Genomic DNA, 17869 nt, shown 5'->3' on the forward strand with positions numbered 1-17869 from the left:
GTCAGGAAAATAAAGGACATAGAAAGCAGATCCTTGCTGCAGCACATTTTACTATTGCTTTGAAATTCCCTTCATACATTTCAGACATAGATTTTGAAATCTATGTCAACAAACTAAAATTGATGATGAGAATATTCTTGTCTTGATTAAGCATTAGAGAAGTTGCTATAGTGCCAAGCAGATAAGAAAAAAGAAAAATATTGAGAGTTATTTTTTACGTTAATTATTCCCTTCATTCTATTAAATGCAGCTTCTATAGAATAAACAGATGAAATAAATTGCTTTTTAAAAATGGAAAGAGAGGAAGAAACAACAAGTGATCACATTTTTTTTGCTAGAAATGTAAACCACATTTGAGAGCCCAGGTATGTTGACCATGACCGTTTATAGACTACAACAGGAGCTATGTAACATACTTTCTGCCTTGTCCTTTTATGACTTAGCGGAATCCTAGGTAAGAAAAACCCCTCTCCAAATAGGTTTTTCATGGTGGTGAGATGATGGGGAACACAATTCAGGGTTGAAACAAAAATGCTCACCCAGTCAAATCCCAGGAACTCTGGAAAAATTTCAAGGGTTTTTATTCCTGAATTGTTGTTCAATTGAGTTTGAGATTATGAAATCTATCTCTCATTGGCCAAGCCTCTGGGGCCCATTTTTGTTAACTCAACAAAAGCTATAGAATGGGAACTAACAGATTTAAACTTTTTCCATTTATTAATTTTGTACAAATTAATTTAATGCAAATTAAGATTTTTTTGTTGAAAGCAGGCTAAATTCAGGCTAAGATATTTATATTTTCCTCTCTATCCTCCCATAAGTAATTTATTATTAATCTATAGATTTAGATATTCTTTTATGCTTACTTTATGTCTTACTCATTGTATTTACTTCTAGACCATAATTCTTATAGTTTTTTTTCTGTTAGTGAGATATTAACATTCATATAGAGAAAACTTGAAAGATTTGTTTAATAAAGTACTCATGTTTTCCTGGATTTGAGAATATTATCATAGGACCGATATACAGGCTTTAGTTATTGTTTGTACATAAGAAATTTAGGGTATATATAATTTCTAAAATAAATAGTCAGCAATATTATATTTAGTCTAGTTAAATAAAAATTAATTACATTTTACTTAGTAGGATGAATACTTCATTATTGTCTCTGATATCAATAATATATGGGCTTAATGGATTTTTTTGGTCTAAACTACTGTGTAATTTTGCTAATGCTTTATTATTCTCATAAAGAAGGATTCATTAATTATAAGCACATGAAAAAGTTTCCTTAGTTTTAGGCTTGTACTCTTTTAACTTGAGTGTTCTCTTCATACTTAATTCTCTATAAAATTTAAATATCAGGTGTTACAATATCCAGAATATTTACCTGAATGATGCTACAAAGTGTTTTCATACTCCTAGTAAATTTTAATATTATGTGACTCAACAAGAAATTGTGTAAAATACCTTAGAAAATCCTTTAAAATCTGCAAAAGACATTGGTAGATAGTTTATGCAGGAAGAAGTACAAATCATATAAAAATGACTTACTCTTACTTGGAATTAAATTAATGTGAATCAAAGAAATGCAAATTTTTTGCTCTTAATATTAGAAAATATAAAAGTAAGGATAATATTTAATATAGCCAAGGATTTAATATTGTCCTGAAATTAGAATACACTGAAATAGAATAGAAAGAAAATAATATGGTTTTATAGAACAAAAAAATCCAGTTATTACCCTTGCGAATTATTAATAACAATTCCCCTTTGAGGAATCAATCCTAAGAAATAAATTAATGATGTTGACAAAGTAATATGATAAATGTTATAGCATGTTTATATAACAACACATTGAAAGCAAATTACATGCCCAACCAAAAGGGAGAATTAAGTAGATTTATTGTACAACAGTGGTTTTCAATCTTGACTTAAATGTTAGAACCATTTATTACAAATACAGATGCTCAGGACTAACTTGCTGTATCAGAATCTTCTGACGTAGGGGCAGCGTGTATACATTTTTAGAAAGCTCCCTAGAGGATAGCAATAATAAGCACCAATAATCCATATGACTGAATGTTTAACAATCATTATAGGATTTTAATGACAAAGGAAATGCTTAATGTTGAGTGAATAAAAGAAACAAATTGTATATTCATTGTGATCTTAATTTTAGAAAAGATATATAATGTTTGTATGTATGTATATATATGTGCCATATATATATGTATTTAAATATTTATTTAAATTCTATTTATTTGTATGTATAGATGTTAATGAAAGTCACTATCTGTAGGTAGTAGGATTATGATTGATTTGGCTTGCATATTGTTCTTTGTGCTTTCCCACTCATTCAAAATTTTCTTCAATGAAAAGTGACACTTTAGTAAAGAACAAACAAAACTACTCTCTTAATTATTTTATAATATGCATATTAGAATTGTTTCATGCAAATTAAAATATATATTCTATTTTGGATCAAGAAAGATTAAGGAAGTTAGAACTTAGAAATTTTTCTTAACGATCTCAGGAAAGCATTCCTTGTTTTGATAGTATGGTTTGCTTTGGCTCACTTGGTTTTGTGTCTCTAATCAAGGCTGGATGGAGAACATGTGATACATTTGGCTTCTACAAAGTTTCTACCTTATTTTAGGGGAGCAGGTCTGTCAGAGAGGTGTGAGTCTACCCAACAGAAAGTATCCTCAGAGTTAATGGAACTCTCAGTGGCCTAGAGAGAAGCCTTGCTGTTTCACAAAAATTACATAGATAAGATGAATTTTTTCCCTTAAGACAGATTAAATGAAGGTGATTGTGAATAAACTTGAGTCCTGCTAAATTGGCCATAATATACATACATATACATATATATATATATACACATATATATATATCTTTATTTTTAGAAAAAGATTATATGGTTGGAAGCTATGTTCTTTTCCAAATGAGTATTAAACTCTAAGAAAAAACTTTTTTCAGAGGTTTTAAAAAAGGGAATTAAAAAAAATAACCTTCCATCATACAACATACTTTTTCTATCCTTCTTTTTGAAATCATGCTAAAATTGCAGATTGGAAAACTCATCTGATTTAAATTTTGTTGTGTAGCAGGTAAATATATGCAGAAGTTTTTCCAGGGCCACTCTAATAGGAAAATAGTAATTTCATAAAATATAAATAATGGCCAACTCTGTACAAACTAGTCATTCTGATATTTAAATGGCTGCATTCTCAGTATTTTAACAAGTGTTATGTACATGAGAGTTCATCCCATATGTAAGATGAAATAGGTAGATAGGAGCAAATGTCACAGAGGGTTTTACTTTTGTGGTTTAATCATGTCCTCCCATTCACTCCCCACCCTTACATAAAGGTAGTTAGAGGAAATTAGCAGGAAAACTGAGAATTTACAACAAATTCCAGAACTTTGTTTACAGGTTGTTAATAACTAACTGATAAAAAGAACTATTTTATTACTTAAAGAAATATAGAAAGTGAATAAAAATCAATAGGCTATCAAATAACTAAATAAATCTGATATATGGAAAGATATTTGTTTCACAGTTCTACCCTTTATCTGCTGTGTAGGCCTGGAAGACTAGCTAATTCTTAGCATTTATCAATGTTCCACTGTTTTCAGTTTAACTTGTAGCTATGCTCTTACTATTTTTCCCTCAAATTTTTCCTTCCAATAAATAGGCACAAGCCTTTTTTTGCTTCATTGGGTTTGTGTGCTCATTTCCAAAGGAAGAATGTGGGCCAAGTTGTTTTATATGTATATGCAGACCTTTTTAGAAAAAATATAAAGGTTTCACTCCAGTTTGCTTGTGATGACAGTTAAGGTTTGCATAAAGTGGCACTATTGGAAGTCCAATGTGCTATCCATTGCCTAGATGTCCATCAGCAGATGACTGGATAAGAAACCTGTGATACCTATACACAATGGAGTATTACTCAGCCATTAAAAAGAATACATTTGAATCAGTTCTAATGAAGTGGATGAAACTGGAGCTGATTATACAGAGTGAAGTAAGCCAGAAAGAAAAACACCAATACAGTATACTAACACATATATATAGAATTTAGAAAGATGGTAACGGTAACCCTGTATGTGAGACAGCAAAAGATACACAGATGTATAGGACAGACTTTTGGACTCTGTGGGAGAAGGAGAGGGTGGGATGATTTGGGAGAATGGCATTGAAACATGTATAATATCCTGTAAGAAACAAATCACCAGTCTAGGTTTGATGCAGGATGCTTGGGGCTGGTGCACTGGGATGACCCAGAGAGATGGTATGGGGAGGGAGGTGGGTGGGGGGTTCAGGATTGGGAACTCATGTACACCCGTGGCAGATTTATGTTGATGTATGGCAAAACCAATACAGTATTGCAAAGTAAAATAACAAAGAAAGGAAAAGAAAAAGAAAAAAAAGTGGTATTATTGATCAATAATTTAATATCAAAATTCAGAGGGAAAATTATTTAATGTGAAAAGACAATTCAGACCCAGCAAGATTTATAATAAGCATTTGAAAACCACTTTTATAATGAGGGATTTCTTGTTTTTATTTTGGAGTTTGGATGACATATATGTAATTAAGTCATATATATATATAGAAATGTACATCATGAGAAACGCTGGGCTGGAAGAAGGACAAGCTGGAATCAAGATTGCAGGAGAAATATCAATAACCTCAGATATTCAGATGACACCACCCTTATGGGAGAAAGTGAAGAGGAACTAAAAAGCCCCTTGAAAGTGAAAGAGGAGAGAGAAAAAGTTGGCTTAAAACTCAACATTCAGAAAACTAAGATCATGGCATCTGGTCCCATCACTTCATGGCAAATAGATGGGGAAACAGTGTCAGACTTTATTTTTCTGGGCTCCAAAATCACTGCAGATGGTGATTGCAGCCATGAAATTAAAAGACGCTTACTCTTTGGAAGGAAAGTTATGACCAACCTAGATAGCATATTCAAAAGCAGAGACATTACTTTGCCAACAAAGGTCCATCTAGTCAAGGCTATGGTTTTTCTAGTGGTCACATACGGATGTGAGATTTAGACTGTGAAGAAAGCTGAGCGCCGAAGAATTGATGCTTTTGAACTGTGGTGTTGGGGAAGACTCCTGAGAGTCCCTTGGACTGCAAGGAGACCCAACCAGTCCATCCTAAAGGAGATCGGTCCTGGGTGTTCATTGGAAAGACTACTGTTGAAGCTGAAACTCCAATACTTTGGCCACCTCATGCGAAGAGTTGACTCATTGGAAAAGACCCTGATGCTGGGAGGGATTGGGAGCAGGAGGAGAAGCGGACGACAGAGGATGAGATGGCTGGATAGCATCACCGACCCAATGGACATGGGTTTGTGTAAACTCCGGGAGTTGGTGATAGGCAGAGAGGCCTGGCATGCTGTGATTCATGGGGTCGCAAAGAGTCGGACACGACTGAGTGATTGAACTGAACTGATAGAAATGTTTGTACTTCATATTTCAATTGAATGAGAAAGAACTGAACAAATAGAGTTAACACTGGACTAGATTCCAAGAATTGTCTCTAAATTGTGTTCTTGGGATTTGAGTGATTAATTCCTATTTGAGAACTAGGCCCCAAGAATGTGATTCTTAGAAAGAACACTATTATTTTTTGTGAGGATATCTGCCACTAGTTTAGGTAGCACATTAGCTAGGGATTTTGATAAACAACAAAAAAAATTGTATTTTAATATTGAGGTTTTTAAATGTAATCTTTACAAATATTTTATTCAGCCTGATTTCTTGATTTTTGTCAGGTTTAGGTCACAGACTAGAATTTTTTGCCCTCTTTTGGTCATAGACTTGTTTTAGAAGTCAATGAAAGCATGTATACTTCCTCAGGAAAAATGCACAAACGTGCAAAACTCAGACAGTTGTAGAGAACTGTATGGAAACAAAATCTGCCATGGCAAAATATATCTGGCATGTGGATTATTTCAAGATGAAAATAATCATGGCCCAAAAGACTCAAGAAGAAACTTTGATCTTTTTGCTAACTCCCTTAAGAATTGAGATAGTATTCCTCTGTTACAGGAATAGAGTTACCCCCAGGGATATCCGCAAAGAATATTGGCTAGGTAGGTATCATGGGGGAAACTCTTAGAGATCAGGGTCTATTTTGTATCCCATTGTCTCTGCTTGGCCCTGCACACATTTGGTTCCCAAACATTTGCATTTCTATCTCTATGTGAATTGCCTTCCTCCCCTTGGAAGTTCCAAACCTTTACCCACAACATCACTTTTTCCGTCTTTTGCTGAAGATGGTATTTAATGTGAGGATTTGGGCCACTGTAGCTAGTTACTAAGTTTTCTTGGGTCTCTGCCATGTATACGTGTTATTAAACTTTTGTTTGATTTTCTCCTGTTAATCTGTCTCATGTCAAGTTAATTTTTAGACTAGCCAGAAGAACCTATAAGGGTAAAGGAAAATTTATTCCTCCCCAACAGATAGGATTCAACTTTATTGGCTGAACACTACTCCCCATGAAGCTGCTGCAGTTAAGAGACCCTGGGGTACCTGACAAAAGCCAGCACAAGCTATTCTTTGTTACCATGTTGGCTAGTCTCATAAATCTCTGGCTGCAGGGTCTGTTGGAAAAGAGATTGGTAAAAGTTTTTCTCTTTTCTAAAATTAGATTAACAGGAGAGAATACTGGTAAGGCTAGCTTCTTGGACTTTGTGACTCTTGGCTTAAAGATTCATAAAGTACTACTCTTGGTTTGTTGATCATTTTCCCCCAGAGATGGTCACTGATTTTCCTTGTCTTTTGTGTCATTTGTTTTAGGGAGAAAGCCATTGGTGTGATTAAGTTTTCCTTTTCTCTTGTTCTATGTCTTGAGGTATCTCTCTCTCGGGTTAATATATTAATGAGAAAAATCTCTCGGGTTTCTGCCATCCAAAAGGTACACATACCAGTGTTCATTTAGCAGCCAGTTAAATAGGCTGAAATTCTGAGCAGTCTCTTTGCCAGCTTTCACAGGGAGCTTTGTCATCAGGGGTCCAGTCTATAAGGGGCTTTTCTTCTCAAACTTTTTTGGCTATCTTGAGAGTCATGGAACATGGGAACTAAATCATCCATGGCTTTATTTCAGGACACTTGTGTCCATGATACCATGTCTAGAAAGTTACTTCAGGGTCTTTCTATAAATTGGCTTATTGGTTTAAATTACTATTAAATTCCTACTCATCAGCAGTCCTCCTTCATGGATCAGGTGAAAGGTGAAAGTGTTTGCATAACTCAATGTATCCATGATCCATATCATGCAGGGCTACCCTAGATGGTCATAGTGAAGAGTTCTGACAAAATGTGGTCCTCTAGAGAAGAGAATGGCAAACTACTACAGAATTCTTGCCATGCAAACCCTATGAACAGTATGAAAAGGCAAAAAGATATGACACCAAAAATGAGCCCCTCGAGTTGGAAAGTGTCCGATAGGCTACTAGGGAAGAAAAGAGAGCATTATTAATAACTCCAGAAAGAATGAAGTGGATGGGCCAAAGTGGAAATGACACTCTGTTGTGGATGTGTCTGGTGGTAAAAGTGAAGTCTGATGCTGTAAAGAACAATATTGCATAGGAACCTGGAATGTTAGGTTCATGAATCAAGGTAAATTGGACACAGTCAAGTAAGAGATGGCAAGAGTGAACACTGACACCTTACAAATTAGCGAACTAAAATAGATGGGGATGGGTGAATTTAATTAAGATGACCATTATATCTACTACTGTGGTCAAGAATTCCTTAGAAGAAATGGAGTACCCTCATAGTCAATGAAAGAGTTAGGAATACAGTACTTGAGTGCAGTCTTAAAAAGAACAGAATGAGCTCTGTTTGTTTCCAAGGCAACCAATTCAAGATCACAGTAATCCAAGTTTAAGTGCCAACCAGTGATGCTGAAGAAGCTGAAGTTGACCAGTTTTTGTAGGGATCTACAACACCCTCTAGAAATAATGTAAAAAAAAAAAAAAAAAAAAAAGATGTCCTTTTCAACATATGGGATTGGAATGCAAAAGTAGGAAGTCAAGAGATATACCCAGAATAACAGGCAAGTTTAGCCTTGGATTACACAATGAAGCAGGACAAAGACTAGAGATGACTCTGCACATGAACATCACTAGATGGTCAATACAGAAATCAGATTGATTATGTTCAAGATGGAGAAGCTCTATACAGTCAGCAAAAACAAGACCTGGAGTTGATCTTGTGTCAGCTTATGAGCTCCTTATTGCAAAATTAGGCTTAAATAGAAGAAAGTAGGGAAAGCCACTAGGTCATTCAGGCATGACTTAAATAAAATCCCTTATGATTATACAGTGGAGATGACAAATAGATTCAAGAGATTAGATCTGGTAGACACAGTGCTTGAAGAATGATGGATGGAGTTTCATAACACTGTATAGGAGGCAATGACCAAAACCATCCCTAGGAAAAAGAAATGCAAGAAGGAAAAGTGGTTGTTTAGAAGGCTAAGCAAATAGCTGAGAAAAGAATAGAAACAAAAGGCAAGGGAAAAAGGGAACGATATACCCAACTGAATGCAGAGTTCCAGAGAATAGCAAGGAGAGACAAGAAGGCCTTTTAAAAAATGCAAAGAAACAGAGTTAAACAATAGAATGAGAAAGACTAGAGATCTCTTCAAGAAAATCAGAGATATCAGGGGAACTCTTCATGTAAGGATGGGCACAATAAAGGACAGAAATAGTAAGGACCTAGTAGAAGCAAACGAGATTAAGATGTGGCAAGAATACACAGAAGAACTATACAAAAAAGGTCTAAATGACCCAGATAACCACGATGGCATAGTCTCACCTAGAATTGGGCATCCTGGAGTGTGAAGTCAAGTGGGCCTCAGGTAGCAATACTATGAACAAAGCTAGTAGAGGTGAAGGGCTTTCCAGGTGTTGCTAATGGTGAAGAAACCCCCTGCCATTGCAGGAGATATAAGAGACGCGAATTTGATCCCTGGGTCAGGAAGATCCCCTGGAGAAGGGCATGGCAACCTATTCCAATATTCTTGCCTGGAGAATCCCATGGACAGAGGACCCTGGCAGGCTATAGTATATTAGGTTGGAAAGAGTCGGACATGACTGAATTGACTTATAAGGCATGAACAGTAGAGATGAAGAAATTCCAGCTGAGCTATTTAAAATCCTAAAACCTGGTGACTTAAAGTGCTACACTCAATATGTCAATAATTTGGAAAACTCAGCAGTGGTCACAGGACTGGAAGAGGTCAGTTTTCGTTCCAACCCCCCAATACAGCAATGCAAAAGAATGTTCAAACTACCATAGAGTTGTTCTCATTTCACATGCTAGCAAGATTATGTTCAAAATTCTTCAAACTAGCCTTCAATAGCATGTGAACTAAGAAATTCCTGGTGTTCAAGCTAGATTTAGAAAATGCAGAGGGACCAGAGATCAAATTACCAACATTTGTTGGATCATGAAAAAAGCAAGGGAGTTCCAGAAAAACATCTACTTCTGGTACATTGACTGTGCTAAAGCCTTTGTGTGGATCACAGCAAACTAGAAAATTCTTAAACAGATGGGAGTACCAGACCACCTTACCTCTCTCCTGAAAAATCTGTATGCAGTTCAGAAGCAATAGTTAGAGTCTCGTATGGAACAACTGACTGATTCAAAATTGGGAAAGATGCATGACAAGGTTGTATATTGTCACCCTGCATATTTAACTTATATGTGGAGTACAGCATGTGAAATTCTGGGCTGGATGAATCACAAGCTGGAATCATGATTGTCAGAAGAAAAACAACACTCTCAGATATGCAGATGATATCATTCTAATGGCAGAAAATTAAGAGGCACTAAAGAGCCTCTTGATGAGGGTGAAAGAGGAAAGTGAAAATGCTGGCTTGAGACTCAACATTCAAAAAACTAAGATCATGGCATTCAGTCCCATCACTTCATGGCAAATAGAAGGGGAAAAAGTAGATGCAGTGGCAGATGTTATTTTCTTGGGCTCAAAAATCACTGAGGAAAGTTACTGCAGCCATGAAATTAAAAGATGCTTGCTTCTTGGAAGGAAAGATATGATAAACATAGACAGCATATTAAAAAGTAGAGACATCACTTTGCTGACAAAGGTCCGTATAGTCAAAACTATGGTTTTTCCAGTAGTCATGTACAAATGTGAGAGTTGGACCATAAAGAAGGCTGAGCACCAAGAATTGATGTTTTCAAATTGTGGTGCTCGGAGAAGACTCTTGAAATCCCCTTGGATTGCAAAGATATCAAACCAGATAATCATAAAGTTAATCTATCCTGAATATTCATTGGAAGGACTGTTGCTGAAGCTAAAGCTCCAATACTTTGGCCACTTCATGAGAAGAGCTGACTCATTGGGAAAGGTTGAAGCAAAAGAAGGTAGCAGCAGAGGATGAGGTGGTTGGATAGAAGCATCAACTCAATGCACATGAATTTGAGCAAACTCTGGGAGACAGTGGAGATAAAGGAGCCTGGCATGCTATAGTCCATGGGATTGCAAAGACGGGGACACGATTTAGCAACTGAACAACAAATGACAATAACATCAATGGCCAGATGATGGATCTTTTGAATTGGAAAAGCTTCTAAATTGGTCATTATTTGCAAAGCTCTCATCATAGATAGTTGTATTACTAGTATCTATGGAAAGGGGATTCAGGATTGGGAGCTTGTATACACCCGTGGTGGATTCATGTCAATGTATGGCAAAACCAATACAGTATTGTAATGTAAAATAAAGTAAAAATAAAATTAAAAAAAAAGTTGGATGCAAAGTAATATAACAGCTAACCTTAAAAAGTCTCTTAGTTTTAAAAATAAAAGAAAATCTTTTCAGGAAGCCTTATTAAATTCATATTCTAAATGGGTCTTACAGGTGCTAATAAAAACATTGTTTATTAATAAGCAAATGGAAGGGAAAGAGACTCTTCCCAAAAAGAAAAAAAAATTCTAGAGTTGTTAAATAATAACGTAAATACAACATATAATGAAAGTGGGAATAAAGAGGAATCAGAAAGGGAAGAGTCATGGGATTAATCAAAGCTGGATGAAAATCTTTAGATGGTTATTAAGAATTGATAAATAAAATGAGCATTTGTAGGATCAAAACAAAGGTTTTATAATACAGCACTACCTAAGATTGTGTGAGCCCAAAGGACCCTATATTGGTTCTCTCCAACAGTAAAGATCCCAAACAAGTCTACTCTGATTAGTTCAGTTTATATACATTTTAAAAGCTGGAAGGAAAAGATTACACACTGAGAAAACTGCAACTGTTTGGGGGCAACAGTTAGGCCAATTAATCAAGTTAAATATTGACAAAAGCACCTTGGTCCCTTGGGTCTACCCCTTACTGCGGTTATCAGAACCTTTGTATAGGAATGAAGCAAATGGCTGGGGGATAAAAAGTTTCTGGGACTCCTTGTAAGACTGAGACTTGTTGATGGCATTTTAGTGGAAACTAAAATTACAGAACTGATAGAACTGAGATGGAAGTTTACTAAACAATTGTATATTTGAGTGGACTTTATGTAAGATGATTGCATTTTTTTTTGCCTTGATTATACTGTAGGGATGAGGATTTTGTCTTCCCTTGCCTGGTTTTGTAAGATGGCACAGGTAAACCCACCGTTTAGGGAGTGTTAATTGAATAAAGGAAGCTATGTGCTGAGCCCACATAGTATGAGATGGAAACTCAGAAACTGAGGGCTGATATTTAGGGGCTAAAAGAAGCAATAGTGGAAGATTTTACCCCAAGAGTGAACCGCTCTGTGGAGGTGCTCCCTCACAGGAAATCTAATTCACATCCTCCTTAAAGATTTATCAAGGACAAGTATATAAGTTTTTTCCACAAATAGTAAAAAGCCTTAAAAATCTGAGCATATATAATTTTTTTTTCAATTTTTATTTATAAACTAGTGAGTTTGTGATATACCTGATTCATGACTTAGGTTTTACAGTGAAAGCTATGAGAGTTCTGGTTGTGTTTATGTTTATGTATGTGCATTATTGATATGGCATTTTCCTATCTCCAAATGATATTATCAAAATTAATTTGCAGAAGAGCTCTTTTTAATTGCCTTAAAAACAAGTGCTTATGAATTAAATATTTCTAAATGTAGTAGAAAATAACCCAAATGTTTTCCAGTGTACCTGATATAAGATTAATCTTTAGTAAGTAAAAGCAAGTTTAAGCTTGTTGGTTTAATTAAATAGGCCTATCTCAAGAGTTACCAGCATTAATTGTAAAGCTTATATTCTACTAGGTTTCAGTTCAGTTCATTCACTCAGTCGTGTCTGACTCTTTGCGACCCCATGAATGGCAGCATGCCAGGCCTCCCTGTCCATCACCAGCTCCCAGAGTTCACTCAGACTCACGTCCATCGAGTCCGTGATGCCATCTAGCCATCTCATCCTCTGTCGTCCCCTTCTCCTCCTGCCCCCAATCCCTCCCGGCATCGGGGTCTTTCCCAATGAGTCAACTCTTCACATGAGGTGGTCAAAGTATTGGAGTTTCAGCTTTAGCATCAGTCCTTCCAATGAACACCCAGGACTGATCTCCTTCAGAATGGACTGGTTGGATCTCCTTGCAGTCCAAGGGACTCTCAAGAGTCTTCTCCAACACCACAGTTCAAAAGCATCAATTCTTTGGTGCTCAGCTTTCTTTATAGTCCAACTCTGACATCCATACATGACTACTGGAAAAACCATGGCCTTGACTAGATGGACTTTTATTGGTAAAGTAATATCTCTGCTTTTCAACGTACTATCTAGGTTGGTCATAACTTTTCTTCCAAGGAGTAAGCGTCTTTTAATTTCATGGCTGCAGTCACCATCTGCAGTGATTTTGAAGACCAAAAAAATAAAGTCTGACTACTAGGTTTACCACAAGTTAAACACATTCAGCTATCTCTGTTACAAAATTTGTCAGCAAAAAATGATAAATTTGTATGATAAAATTTTCACAAGTAATTAAATAAGTTTAAATGAAACAAAACGTTTTAGGTGAAATCTTTAATAATAATTATGTTTTATGGCATAGATACTTAAAAATAGTTTCCTCAAATTTGTTTTGGTAACTTGAAGCTTTAGAGTTTTGCTAAGTTAAATGATGGGAATTCCTGAATGTTTAGATCATTTCCAGAGAAGATAAAATACCAAAACATTAATTGTTAAATAAATCTATTTTTTGTCTTCTTATTACAGAGAACTAAAGATATTTGGGTTTATTAAAACATGTCATGGATCACATTGAAAAAAATTATGCTGTAAGGGAGTCTTATTAAGAGTTAAAGTTTTCTTGGATATTTGTATATTTATGTATTTGCCTTTGAAATATTTTATTGTCACTTTGGTTAAGTGAATAAGTATTGCTTTACAGTGACCTGTAGTTGTATCTGACCAAGTGATTTAAAATATTTTGATAACTTTGACAGTCTCCCAAATCAAAATTCTAAATAAAGTCCCTTTGAGCCTCTACTTAACTTTGAGATGTTTCATAAGGCCCCTGAATCATCTCAAAGAGAGATATTAAATTAAAAAACATGGTACATTAAATTATATGGAAATCATTGTTAAATGAGCAATGATAAATCTTTTTAGGTGTATTGTGTGGGTAAATGCTATTAATACAGGTGTTCTAGAGGTTATATGAAATTCCTAAAATTCAGATATGTCCTGGTATGTTATCAGTCATATTTCTAGTTATTATCTTAAAATGTTGCATGTCACAGAAACAGACAAATTTCCATGTCAATTGCATTGCAATTAGATCTTTAACCATGTGAATTTAAGTTTTTGTCATTCATAGATAGTTTTTGTTTTACTAAAATGCTCTTAGAAAATGAAGATGCTAATAGAAGTGATTTTTGGACAAATATAAGTTTGTGATAACTTTTAGATCATGACACTAAACTGGTAAGAAATTATAGAATTCTAATGAAAAACTTAATGGCTTCATAAAACTGTTAATAAAAGATCAAGATCAATAAGAATTAATTATATGGAACTGAATGAACTGATGAATATGGTTTATAATTTTTATAACTTTTTATCTGAAATATTACTGGCCTTTTCATCATTGTTTTCCAGACACAAAGAAATATTTCTTCTTCTATTAACTATGACTTATAGCAATTTGGCGAATTGTACCTGTGTAAATAGAATTGAAACATCTTTTTCTTCCTACCTGATCCCCTCAGAATTTAGAAACTCTTAGTGAGTATTTTTATTTTCATGGCAATATATTTATTTACACACTTTCACTATGAATTTGTGCTTCTTGTATTAGAAGACAATTGGAAACATTGGTTATATTATCAAGGCTTTGACTGGAATGTCATATTTAAAAATGTCCATAGAATCAGATACGACCAGACAGCTTGAAGGAATTAAGATCGGCTGTATGGAGCCATAAAACCCTTTGGAAAAATAGCCTGGTACTTTTCTTATATGGTTCCTAGAAGCCTTACCAGTTGAGTAAGGAAGGTTATTTCCTGGAAGGCACGAGAAATTCAGGATATTTTGGAGACCTTGTGGCTTAACTGGTAAAGAATTCGCTTACAATGTGGGAGACCTGGGTTCAATCACTGGGTTGGGAAGATCCCCTGGAGAAGGGAAAGGCTACCCACTCCAGCATTCTGGTCTGGAGAATTCCATGGACTGTGTAGTCTGTGGGGTCTCAAGGAGTTGGCATGACTGAGCAACTTTCACTTCCTCTTTCAAGATGAGAAGAATTCACCCAAATTTATATATATTACAGGTAAATCTGGTAGCAAGTCGTTGGCATGGTTTCATGGTATGAGAGACATTTAAAAATTTAATCTGGAGATTCCTTTGAAAAATTCCAGCAAAGTAGATCAATTACCATTTTTGCTGGACTTAATGACACTAAATTAATTTTGAAAACAAATTAATCTTTTTTGTTTTTTTACTTTACAATATTGTATTGGTTTTGCCATACATCAACATGTATCCAGCACACATATACACGTATTCCCCATCCTGAACCCCCTTCCCTCCTCCCTCCCCGTACCATCCCTCTGGGTCGTCCCAGTGCACCAGCCCTAAGCATCCAGTATCATGCATTGAACCTGGGCTGGTGACTCGTTTAATATATGATATTATACATGTTTCAGTGCCAAATTGGTCTTAATTTTATTTTCTTTGATAGAAGTAAGGGTAATTTTTAGAGGAAAAAAAAAAAAGCTTAGTGTTTTCAGTTTTTCTTCTGCTTCTTCTTTTAACTTGGAATCATTGAGAATAAACGCTGCCCTTTTCCTGATGCCTTGCAAACTGAAGCTGAACAACTTGATATAAACTTGAGCAATCACAATAATTGCCTATATTTAGACAAACTTCTTGACTATTGCTGTGTAAGATTCTCAGAAAATTTACCTGAATACCTAATGACATCATTGAAAACATTTCATACTGCAAAACATGCTTTAGTCCTGATATCTAGAAATCTTGACTGGCAGCTCTCAGGACTCAGATACTGGGTTTATAATTTACTCCAATCATTAACCATTTTTTTCATTTGTTTGTTTGCCTCCACACAAATACCTCCTACCTGATTGTTTGCACCATATAGCCTTAACTTTGAGAGCCCACCTGCATCATGGCCTCCTGAAATAAACTGACTTGTTGTCAGACTATGTGGCTGATTTGATGTGCTATAAAGCAACATAGCAAGTCAAATGCTGGACTATGAAACTTCTAGAAGAAACTTCAAAGACAAGACTATAGGTGAACAAAATCTGTTGCCACCAAATATTTCTGGCATGCAAATAATTTCAAATTGAAAACAATCAAGGCTTGAAAGGCTCAGGAAGAAATTTTGACCTTGCTAACTGCCTTGATAATTTAGGTAGAAAGCCTTTTATAGCAATAGAACTAACATCAGAGAATATGGGCTAGGTGTGTTGGGAAAACTAGAGATCACAATCTACTCAGCATCCCACTCTATCCCCATAGCTCAAGCATTTGTTTTCCAAATATTTGCTTTTCCATCTCTATGTGAATTGCATTTTCCCCATTTGAGGTACCAAATCACTACCCTCAACAATCTCTTTTGTCTTTAGCTGAAGATGGCATTTAAGACGAGGGTTTGGGCCATTTGGTGAGTTACTCAGTTTTCCTGGGTCTCTCCCTGTATACATGTTATTAAACTTTTGTTTTATTTTCTCCTGTAATCTGTCTCATATCAATTTAATTCTTAGCCTGGCTGGGGTAGAGGAAGGGTGTCTGACTCTCTCAATTCTAATAAACCTATTTTAAAATGAATTAATGACTTTTCAAGTATGCTTATTAAAGATAAGTAAAAATATTTCTGTGACCCATGTTGGCTCCAGAATTTTAACAGAGAAGAGGTTTTCAGACTATGATTTGGCAGAAATGAATTTCCAAGATATTAACTCCATTTGTGATCATTCTTAAAACATATCATATATGGGTTTTTTTTTTTTAAAGGACTGCATGTGAAATCAATAAAATCAATAAAAATTTAAAATAAATGTTGTCAAAAGATACTTTTATTTAGAAAATGTAATCATATTAAATATGTAAATCTTATTTTATTTTTGGTGGCCTTTTGAGTGTGCAGTTTGAGATTATATGAGATAAAGTCCCCACCCTAAGCCACCCCATTGTTATCATTGAAGTGAAGTGAACTCGCTCAGTCATGTCCAACTCTTTGGGACCCCATGGACTGTAGCCTACCAGGCTCCTCCCTCCAAGGGATTCTCCCTCCATGGGATTTTCCAGACAAGAGTACTGGAGTGGGTTGCCATGTCCTTCTCCAGGGGATCTTCCTTACCCAGGGATTGAACCCAGATCTCCTGCATTCCAGGCAAATGCTTAACCTCTGAGCCACCATTGTTATCACTATCCATGATCAAATTGTACAAAAGAGGATTTTATTTCAAGATGAGATTATAACTATCTAGATTAAGTGCTTCAAGTTACCTCTGGTTATCATTCACTTTTTGAAGTTGTGATTATCATCATTCTGAAGTAACACTTCAAAAATACTAGGTCTTTCACAAAGATGCTTTGTCTGGACTGCCATTTTCTATGTGGACCCTGTCCCATCCCCAATTTTAAATACTTTCATCTCCTAGACCATTCTCTTTACTCTCTTTACACACCTTCCAGAATTCTAAACTATTCCATTCCACGTACCCTGACCATGTTTCGTTCTTCCATCCTTTGCCAGTTCTTAAAAGCTGTTATTGATTGTTTAAAGAACTAGAATCCTATAATATTTGAGTCAAAATGTGGTTTAGAGGTTGTCTCCAACTTTCTCATTTTATAGATGTGGTCATTGGGGTCTAATGAAAGTTAGGTGACTTGCTCAACAAAGCCCAGCTGGAACACAGGTCTTCTGCCTTCTAGTCCAGTGCTCTTTCCCACAGTACTATGGTATCTTTGCTTCCTGTCATCCTGTGAAGTTAAACTATTTACTCATCCTTCCTATGGCTCTCTAAGGAAACTTTCCTTTTTCCTGAGAAGTTTTTCATGCTTGGTAGGGGTTACCTTTTGGTTAAGCTTTGACTCATATGCCTTGCCCTATTAAGTTGGCAACTTCTGTTCTCTCTAAACACTCGTTGAGCTGAGATTAATCTTAAAAGGCAAATAAGCTTGTCAACTGACTTGATCCTTCCTAGAAGAAAGTACAGTAGATGACTTTCTTTAAAAAACAATATTAACAACCTAAATGATGATTTGATTTCATTTGATGGTAACATTTATTTTCTCCTAAGGTTAAAATTGGATATGTTTATTTTGATACAAGGTTCTTAATGATTTAAGTGGCTGATCTTTTAT

At 35.4% G+C, this 17869-nt stretch overlaps 1 protein-coding gene and 1 long non-coding RNA gene across 7 annotated transcripts in view; both read right to left on the bottom strand.

Moving 5' to 3' along the window:
* The window catches only part of GRIA4 (glutamate ionotropic receptor AMPA type subunit 4), a 635903-nt gene that overhangs the window by 18204 nt on the left and 599830 nt on the right, over window positions 1-17869 (bottom strand). The window lies entirely within an intron of this gene.
* The window catches only part of LOC120876134, a 29789-nt gene continuing 14805 nt past the window's right edge, over window positions 2886-17869 (bottom strand). The window contains exon 3 of the long non-coding RNA XR_005724104.1: window positions 2886-2897. This is a non-coding gene — a long non-coding RNA (uncharacterized LOC120876134). The remainder of the gene's footprint in view (window positions 2898-17869) is intronic.

The sequence above is a fragment of the Oryx dammah genome, unplaced genomic scaffold, assembly GCF_014754425.2.
Source record: "Oryx dammah isolate SB20612 unplaced genomic scaffold, SCBI_Odam_1.1 HiC_scaffold_17, whole genome shotgun sequence".
In the NCBI taxonomy this organism is placed as follows: Eukaryota; Metazoa; Chordata; class Mammalia; order Artiodactyla; family Bovidae; genus Oryx; species Oryx dammah.